The 10,659-nt window shown below is 37.8% G+C and overlaps 1 non-coding gene across 1 annotated transcript; it reads left to right on the forward strand.

Annotated features, from left to right (window-relative positions):
- The first annotated feature begins 1,123 nt into the window (after positions 1-1,123).
- Positions 1,124-1,195, forward strand: TRNAW-CCA. The gene has a single exon. It is a non-coding gene; the product is annotated as a tRNA-Trp (tRNA).
- The last annotated feature ends 9,464 nt before the right edge of the window (positions 1,196-10,659 follow it).

Raw genomic sequence — 10,659 nt, forward strand, 5'->3', positions numbered from 1 at the left:
ATAGGGTTGGGGGGGAGGGTTTGGGTTTTAATAGTCATTATGGGTAGAAAACAAAATCTAAAATGCTACAGTAAGTGTAATGAAAACAAAATGGTTTGAGACAATCTATCCCAGATGCTTTTCTGACAAAATACCAAGTTAGTTATATTGTTGTGCTTCAACGGTCAGTTATACGTACTTGACAAGCACAATGTATTTTATATGTTAAAGTGCCAAAATTCCTGGCGAAAATATATACTTCTAACGTGTTGGGGGCTGCTTTGATACGAGGGATAAGGGATAATTAATTCTGAGATAAAATTTGAGATGAGTTTATCCCACATTTGGTTTGGATAAAATAGTGGTATAACTAATTTTGAGATTAGTTATTTTAAGATTGTAGTGTTCTTTCATCATGAGAAGGTGGGATAATTAATCCCGAAATAACTAATCCCGAGATAATTAATATTGTTTCCTAACCAAACGACCCTTTAGTGTTTTAAGTTTAACCGTGCCACTCTTTCTAGATATACATGCTAAGTTATATCAATACAGTTGATTCTTTTTCTTATACTCTTCCTCTTTATAAAGAAAATTAGAGAGTATAAAAATGGTTGATTTTTGCTTATAGATTTAAGTATACACTCGTGATAAAGTATAGAGTTAAATAGTAGTATAAAATAGTGTCATTGGTCAAAAAAAAAAAAAAAATAGTGTCATTGGTCATAAGAATGAAATGATGTGACTGTTCATGTAAAAAATATGGCATTCGTAATTTGAAAAAAGTGCAGCGGATTTCTGAGACTTGCAAACAAAGAACAAATAGACAATAAAATAGTGTCGAAGCAAAGATCCCAAAAAGCTGCCACCCCAAAAAAGAAAAGATAAAAGACAATTCTTAATGTGACGAATTATCAAATTCCAGAAATTTCATTGGGGTGCTGTCTCTTTATATTTTGTAAAATTCAAAATTATCAGTCACCAGAAATTTCATTGAGGTGTTTCATCCACATCATATGTCAGAAAATTTCTCGTTTTAATGGGAGTTAGTTTTATGAAGAAAAAAAATGATTCAAACAAAGAAGATAAAGCAAATATGAATAGTTAGAACATATAGTATCTAATAGAGAATCTAAACACCCGAGGATCCGTGGCGCAATGGTAGCGCGTCTGACTCCAGATCAGAAGGTTGCGTGTTCGATTCACGTCGGGTTCAAATCCCCCGATATCATTCGGATCAATCTTTTCTCCTTTTTTTTTTTTTTTTAATTATAGTATTTGTTAGAAATAAGTTAGGGGAAAAAGATTAATTTTATGGTCCACTTATAAATGAGATTTTTTCGTTCCTATACAATATTTCAAACTTGTTTACCAAAATTGTCTTAGATTTGTAATTTACCCGTTATAACCATAGTTTCTTTACAATTCATATACAATTCCTTTAAATAGTCTCCTTCCAACTGTGATTTTCTTTTTTTAAAGCGTGATTCACGCAAAAGGGAAACAAAGGAAAGAACCTGGGTTGCAACGGAAGAATCGATGAAGTGAGTGTGAAGATTGAATAAAACAACAATCTCCAATCAAGGTAGAGATCAAACGAGCAACAATCATCTTTTGGCTTTTTGCCCTCACGAGGCACCCGCTAAGTTTTCACTAGTGTATCTCCGCTAAGGTCTCTACAAAATTGACAAAAATCTTAGAAACCACGAAGGCGATTGTACTTGTACTTTCTATTTGGAGTAGTACTAAAGTGAAAATCAACGTGTAAGAACGTTGAGAGTTTGAGTTCATTAACTTTCCACCCTTTTATAGTCATTGTTTAGATGCTATAGGGCTGCAAAGCAATCTGCAAAATTGAATCATTGATTTTTCAGTTCAAACAAATATGAATCAGTGCATATGAGTCGATTTGGAATTCATTCTCTACTTTTTTTCTTTAACAAATCGATAACAGAGGCGGCTCAACTTTACGTGTGGCCTAAAGCGAAAATTTAAAAAGAGGCCTCAAAAGACATTTGAGGTTAAGAGAAATGCTTTTTTATATCTAATCCTTTGATAATTTCATTAGCTTAAGATTGAAAAATTGTCTAAAAAGCACTTAAAAAATGGAAGGAGATTCTACAAAATCATAGTTATAAACAAAATTGAATCAAGTTGAAGTGAGTTAGACAAATTAAGAAGTTGAGCTCATCCACCATGCGTGAGGTAATTACAAAAAGAATAATAAAAAATAGAAAGTAAATGCATAATAATCTACAGTTATTCGTATAAACTTTAAAAATTGACAACAAATGATTAAAACTAATTTATTTATCACTAATAATAAATACATAATTATTTAGACTATATATAACTTGAGTAAATTTGGGGCCTTAATTTTTCGGGGGCCTAAAGCCACTGCTTTAGTGGCTTTAGGGTTGAGCCGCCACTGTCGAATAAGAAAAGATAATGCATGGTACAACAACATACAGATTAAAAATAAATTTACTACAAATTCGATACATCTACAACAACATACAAACTAAAAATAAATTTCATACAACTAATTATACGATATACAACTTATCTACAACTTTCATACAACATTCTTACCAGTTAAATATAAATACAACATCATACAACTTATATATAATTTTTTATACAAATTTTATACAGTATATCTTTTGTACGTATTTCGTATATATTTTGTATGTGGTGTGTTCTTCTTCCTCTCTGAAACTCCAATTAAAACTCCTCTCTTAATATAATTTTGATACATATCAACAACTTATATGTAAAAAGATAGTATTTATAACTTAAATATAAATTTCATACAACGATTCATACAGTAGTACAACTAATTTTCAGTTTTCATACAATATTCAAATAAAAAAATATGAAACTACAACTTAAATATAATTTATATACAATTTTAATACAATTTGTATGTATACAATTTCTTCGAGTTTCAATCTGAAATCCAACAAAAATCAACTCTAATCTTCACCAAACAACCTCAAAATTGAGTTTCCCAATCGTTTGTAACAACACCCAATCCAAACAAATAATATTTTTTGAAAACCTAAATTCGAATTCAAAGTTTCAAAATTTTTTAATGGTTGTCAATGGTGGAGAGTCAAACACCTTCAAAATTTATTGATTGATAATTTTAATTCGAACACCAATTGTGCAACATGAAAGAAAATTGCTAAGTTAAATTATATATATTAAAACAATTGAAATTCATTAATGAATTCCCTAGAAAAAAGAAAGGATAAAAAGCAGAGAAAAACGAAGGAAGAAAATTGGGGAAAGAACAAAGAAGAGAGCGGTGTACGGCTAGCCTAAGATTAAGTGGGGAGCCTTGACTAAGGCAAATGCTCAGGAGTTGGGTGAGAAGCTGTTGGCCATGGGGGCCTGGAAGAGTAGTGGGGACGCGAGTTGTACGTGGACCACGACAACGAACTGCATTAGAGAAGTTGCTAGAGAGGTGTTAGGGGTAACGAGCGGTTATTCACGAGGTCAAAAAGGGGATTGGTGGTGGAATGAGGGGGTCCAAAGAAAAGTAGAAGCTAAGAAAGCGGCATATCTGAAGCTAGTGGGGAGTACGAATGAGGAGGAAAAGAGGACAAAATTGGCAGTCACGGCGGCAAAGACTGCAGCTTCTAAGTGATTGTATGAAGATCTTGGGGGCAAAGGAGGCGACAGGAAGCTGTACAAGTTAGCCAAGAGTAGGGAGAGAAAGGCTCGGGACCTGGACTAAGTGCGGTGTATCAAAGACGAGGATGGTAAGGTTCTGGTGGAAGATGTGTGTATTAGGAGTAAATGGCATGAGTGCTTCCATAGACTCTTGAACGAAGCAGGGGACAAGGACATCGTGCTAGATGAGTTGTAAAACTCAGAGAGTTAGAGGGATTTTGGGTATTGTGGGCGTATAGGTTGAAGGGGCAATGCAGAAGATGAGCAGGGATAAGGCAACTGGCCTGACGAGATCCCAGTGGAATTTTAGGAGGAAGTGGATCGGGCTGGCTTCGAGTGGCTTACTGGTTTGTTTAATGTCATTTTCAGGACGAAGAAGATGCCTGAAGATTGGCGGTGGAGTTTGATGGTCCCGTTGTATAAAAACAAAGGTGATATACATGACTGTAACAACTATAGGGGTATCAAGCTGTTGAGTCACACTATGAAAGTTTGGGAGAGGGTGGTGGAGAGGAGGATGCGACGTAGTGTTACTATTTTTGAGAACCAGTCGAATTTATCCAGGGTAACGGGGAGATTGACGAAGATGTCGCACATCACATTGGAGAAGGATGGATGAAGTGGAGGCTCGCTTGTTTTTTGTGATAGGAATGTGCTGCCAAGACTTAAGGGTAAGTTTTATCGAGTGGTGGTTCGACCGGCTATACTATATGGGGCTGAGTGTTGGCCAGTCAAGAACTCCCACGTGCAGAAGATGAAAGTAGCAGAGATGATGATGTTGAGATGGATGTGTGGGTGTACCAGGAGAGATAGGATTAAGAATGAAGCTATCCGGGACAAAGTGGGAATAGCCTCCGTGGAGGACAAGATGCGGGAGTCGAGGCTGAGATGGTTCGGACATGTTAAGAGAAGAAGCATTGATGCTCCTGTCAGGAGGTGTGAGAGGTTGGCCATGGAGAGTTTGAGAAGAGGTCGAGGTAGGCCTAAGAAGTACTGGGGAGAGGTGATTAGACAGGACATGGCGCTGCTTCAGCTCACTGAGGACATGACCCTTGATAGGAGGGTGTGGAGGTCGAGGATTAAGGTAGAAGGTTAGTAGGTAGTTTATAGTAGGTTAGTAGGTAGTTTATAGTCTTAGTAGCATGCATGTCCCTTCATATTCTTAGATTTTTATTACGTTATGTTGTTTTGCTTGCCTCAGGTATGTCGCGCCCCCTTTTTTCCCTTCTCGCGTCGGGAGAATCGGGTTAATGACATTTTGGGTATAAGACAACTCATTCCTTTTGGGAATTGGGTTTTGCATTTTCTGAAGAGTCGCCACCTAATGATTTATGGTGCATTAGGACACCTTCAAGGTTTATTTCTAAGTTTTGCTTGAAAATCAGAGATAGGGGTAAGGGCTTGAAATTATCCTAAGGGGAAGGTGTTAGGCACCCCTCAAGATCTACTAGTGTGGTTCCCGGCCAGATAGTTCTTTGTGAATTTGGTTCAATTAACATATATACAGATAAGGCTCAAATAAGAGGGGATTTAATACACAAAGGTTTGAAAGTAAACAAAGTTTGAAAGAGCAATTATTAAAGGGCTGATTTTTGAAAAGAAGTCATAATACTTTAAAGACAAAGAAAGAGAAGGGATGGGGGTCCTAGGTTTATTTATAATATGGATCACATCAATGCAATACCCGGTAATCACTCCTCAAAAGAGGGGCTACACGTGGTATTAGCGCACCGGTCATCATATCCATATCTACCCTTCCCACCCCGTTAAGGTTCTAAAGCGCGAATTGGTCTCGACCACTATTGCATGCTATCACCCGTCCTATTCCTATCAGTATCGGAGGCACTTAGGACTACTAATTCTAAAAGGGAGGGATATTAGGCTGACTTTGAGGTTTCAAAGGTGAAAAAGCTAAGGCGACATACAAAACATATAGGACAGCACAATAGCAGGGGAAGCACATAAACAATGACGGCTCATATATACCTCCTCAAGCAAAGCAATCAAATAGCATGACTCAAACAACAAGCAGGGTCTGAAAATATTAAGGCAAAAGCGGAGTTTAAGTTGTTGAAGCAGACCAATTTATTTCATAACTCAGATAAGAAGTCCGAATCAGGCCTGCCTGCTGGTTGTAGCAATTATTAATGAACATAAGCGAATTCAGTTTTATTGTTATTACCTAAGGCTTGCCTAAGTGTTTGGGGTAGAATCCTATGAGCATGGTATCTATTACTGATTCAGAATGTGGCAAAGCAGTAACAAACTTGAAAATGAGCGGTCTGAAATCCTATAGGCATGCTTGCTAAAACGTATTAAATAGGGAGATTAAGCTATAAAAAAAACTGGTTCGGAATAGACTGATTTTAAATTAGACTAGTTTCAGATTCTGTAGATGATGATATCCATTATTACTGGTCTTTACTCCTAGAGACATGATGTCTAATGTTGCTGATTTTGATTCCTATAGACATGATATCTAGTTGAACGTGAAATGGAAACAGGCAGGATTTTTACTTGGCAATTCCTATAGGCATGATTTCTATACATTATACTGATTTTAACATTATAAACATGATACTCGTTTATAGCCGTTTAGATCCTAGAACATGATGTCTAAGTGGTAACAAGCGTGCAGAATTTAAAATAAAGTCCTATGGGCAGGTTATCTAAGTGTGAAGTTGAACATGCAGAATTTTAAATGAACCCCTACAGGCATGGTGTCTAAAATGCAGAATTGAACACGCAGGATGTAAAATAGTCCTATAAGCATGCTTTCTAAATGCAGAATTGAATCATTCAAAACACAAATCCTATAGGCATATTTTCTACCCCTTTGAGCATGCATAATTACCCTTCCTTTTTTCACTAGCCAGCCCCAAATGTTTGTTACAAATTATTACAGACCAGTTGTTGAATTACATCAAGAAAATACATAAAAATAGGAAAGTACAACTATAGGAAGCCTGATTCTGACTTCCTCTCTGAGTTATGGAACAAAACGCCTCAAAAGCCACTTGTTTCAAAGCCTTTCTCAGATCTGGGTGTGTCAGAGTTCCCTAAGGGTCTCAAAGGACCCCGGGCAGTGCTTACACTCAGATTCATAGAACCAGATAGAGATGAGTGCAGTGTGGAGGGGCCAACCCTTATGTGTCCCAGTTCAGAGGGAGCTCATGGGTCCCAAGACAAGGCTCACACAAGAGAGGTAGAACCTAAGTCTAAGAGTAGAGTGGAAGTGCAAGAACAGAAAGTTGTTTAAAACTGGATTAAGAGCAGTAGGGGATAAGGGTGGTTTGAAAAACAGTAGTTAAAATTATGCAGTATCAACAAGTGCACAAAGGGGCAGGGGTGTGGGAATACATTGCAGATAGCATGTGAGCCTGAGAAGGAACAAAGTCTGGACATGCACAGCAATAAGTGAAGCTGGCATGCCCATAAACCAGCCAAACACACAGCATATAAAGGTTATGATCCCAGGGAATCAGGTTTGGGTCATGCACAACAATGTCCAATGCTGTCATGCCCCAAACCAACCAAAGATACAAAACACACAGGGGATGTGGGGTTTGGGATTCATAAGTGATTGGTAGAGTTCATACATAAGGGAAACATAAAATTCAAAAAAAAGAAAAGGGAGACAGATTATAACATGCTTAGGAAAGAAACTCGATTAAACACAAGCAGGGAACAGGCAAGAGTGCAGGAAATAGTAAATAAACATGTTTTTGTTGATGCTGAAGATTAATCAGAACATACCAGTAAAGAAGCAAATGTAGAAAGAAAGTAAGCAAATTTTCCACAGCCTAGCCTTGGCTTTCAGCCGACTAGGTAAGGCAACAACACAAGTAATAACAGAGCCAAGAGAGAGAGAGTTTTTAGAGTGAAGTGTGTGTTCTGAACTCCAGTAGTTCGTGTCTTAAAAGAGGAGAAGTACAGGNGAGCGGACAACTCAAGGCGGAAGGCACGGAACCGTTGACTACACCGTTGATCGACTGGTTTTACCGCAAATATGCCTTTCCGAATTTAGGGGGTAATAATATAGGAAGAGCGCAACCACTCATTATAAGCGTTGCCATAGTATTTGTTTGGCACGAGTGGAATATGATGTTGAGCATGATAATGCAATAATTAAAAAGCATGTTGTCACGTATTTGCATGTTTGAGAAAGTAGAAAATACAACAGTTTATAACAGTAAAGTAGCAATAAAGAAAAGAAAAGAAGAAGATAAGTCAGTTTTGCTTTGTAAAAGAAATTAAATGCTTAAAGGAATTTAAACAGGTAATTGCATATAAAGGGAAGGGACAAATTCTCAAGAACAATCTGAAATGGTAAAAGCCTAATTATCCCCAGCAGAGTCGCCATTTTGTCGCGCCCCCTTTTTCCCCTCCTCGCGTCGGGAGAATCGGGTTAATGACATTTTGGGGTATAAGATAACTCATTCCTTTTGGGAATTGGGTTTTGCACTTTCTGAAGAGTCGCCACCTAATGATTTATAGTGCATTAGGACACCTTCAAGGTTTATTTCTAAGTTTTGCTTGAAAACTAGAGATAGGGTAAGGGCTTGAAATTATCCTAAGGGGAAGGTGTTAGGCACCCCTCAAGATCCACTAGTGTGGTTCTCGGCCAGATTGTTCTTTGTGAATTTGGTTCAATTAACATATAAACAGATAATGGTCAAATAAGAGGGGATTTGATACACAAAGGTTTGAAAGTAAACAAAGTTTGAAAGAGCAATTATTAAAGGGCTGATTTTTGAGAAGAAGTCATAATATTTAAGACAAAGAAAGAGAAGGGAAGGGGGCCCTAGGTTTATTTATAATATGGATCACACAATGCAATACCCGGTAATCACTCCTCAAAAGAGGGGCTACACGTGGTATTAGCGCACCGGTCATCATATCCATATCTACCCTTCCGACCCCGTTAAGGTACTAAAGCGCAGATTGGTCTCGACCACTATTGCATGCTATTACCCGTCCCATTCCTATCAGTCCCGGAGGCACTTCGGACTACTAATCCTAAATGGGAGGGATATTAGGTTGACTTTGATGTTTCAAAGGAGAAAAAGCTAAGGCGATATACAAAACATATAGGACGGCACAATAGTAGGGGAAGCACATAAACAATGATGGCTCATATATACCTCCTCAAACAAGGCATTCAAATAGCATGACTCAAACAACAAGCAAGGTCTGAAAATATTAAGGCAAAAGGGGAGTTTAAGTTGTTGAAGCAGACCAATTTATTTCATAACTCAGATAAGAAGTCCGAATTAGGCCTACCTACTAGTTGTAGCAATTATTAATTAATAGAAGCGAATTCAGTTTTATTGTTATTACCTAAGGCTAGCCTAAGTGTTTGGGGTAGAATCCTATGAGCATGGTATCTATTACTGATTCAGAATGTGGCAAAGCAGTAGTAAACTTGAAAATGAGCGGTCTGAAATCCTATAGGCATGCTTGCTAAAACGTGTTAAATAGGGAGATTAAGTTTAAAAAAATTAGTTCGGAATAGACTAATTTTAAATTAGACTAGTTTCAGATTCTGCGGATGATGATATCCATTATTACTGGTCTTTACTCCTAGAGACATGATGTCTAATGTTGCTGATTTTGATTTCTATAGACATGATATCTAGTTGAACGTGAAATGGAAACAGGCATGATTTTTTACTTGGGAATTCCTATAGGCGTGATTTCTATACATTATACTGATTTTAACATTATAAACATGATACTCGTTTATAGCCGTTTAGATCCTACAACATGATGTCTAAGTGGTAACAAGCGTGCAACATTTAAAATAAAGTCCTATGGGCAGGTCATCTAAGTATGAAGTTGGAACATGCAGAATTTTAAATGAACCCCTACAGGCATGGTGTCTAAAATGCACAATTGAACACGCAGGATGTAAAACTGTCCTATAGGCATGCTTTCTAAATGCAGAATTGAATCATTCAAAACACAAATCCTTTAGGCATGTTTTCTACCCCTTTGAGCATACATAATTACCCATCCCTTTCTCACTAGCCAGCCCCAAATGTTTGTTACAAATTATTACAGACCAGTTGTTGAATTACATCAAGAAAATACATAAAAACAGGAAAGTATAACTATAGGAAGCCTGATTCTGACTTCCTCTCTGAGTTATGGAACAAAACGCCTCAAAAGCCACTTGCTTCAAAGCCTTTCTCAGATCTGGGTGTGTCAGAGTTCCCTAAGAGTCTCAAAGGACCCCGAGCAGTACTTACACCCAGATTCATAGAACCAGATAGAGATGAGTGCAGTGTGGAGGGGCTAACCCTTATGTGTCCCAGTTCAGAGGGAGCTCATGGGTCCCAAGGCAAGGCTCACACAAGAGGGGCAGAACCTAAGTCTAAGAGTAGAGTGGAAGTGCAAGAGCAGAAAGTTGTTTAAAACTGGATCAAGAGCAATAGGGGATAAGGGTGGTTTGAAAAACAGTAGTCAAAATTATGCAGTATTTGCAAGTGCACAAAGGGGCAGGGGTGTGGGAATACATTGCAGATGGCATGTGACCCTGAGAAGGATCAAAGTCTGGACATGCACAACAATAAGTGAAGCTGGCATGCCCATAAACTAGCCAAAACACACAGCATATAGAGGTTATGATCCCAGGGAATCAGGTTTGGGTCATGCACAGCAATGTCCAATGTTGTCATGCCCCAAACCAACCAAAGATACCAAACGCACAGGGGATGTAGGGTTTGGGATTCATAAGTGGTTGATAGAGTTCATACATAAGGAAAACATAAAATTCAGAAAAAAGAAAAGGGGGACAGATTATAACATTCTTAGGATTGAAACTCGATTAAACACAAGCAGGGAATAGGCAAGAGTGTAGGAAATAGTAAATAAACATGTTTTTGTTGATGCTGAAGATTAATCAGAACATACCAGTAAAGAAGCAAATGCAGAAAGAAAGTAAGCAAATTTTTCACAGCCTAGCCTTGGCTTTCAGCCGACTAGGTAAGGCAGCAACAC

This window comes from Nicotiana attenuata, unplaced genomic scaffold, assembly GCF_001879085.1.
Source record: "Nicotiana attenuata strain UT unplaced genomic scaffold, NIATTr2, whole genome shotgun sequence".
In the NCBI taxonomy this organism is placed as follows: Eukaryota; Viridiplantae; Streptophyta; class Magnoliopsida; order Solanales; family Solanaceae; genus Nicotiana; species Nicotiana attenuata.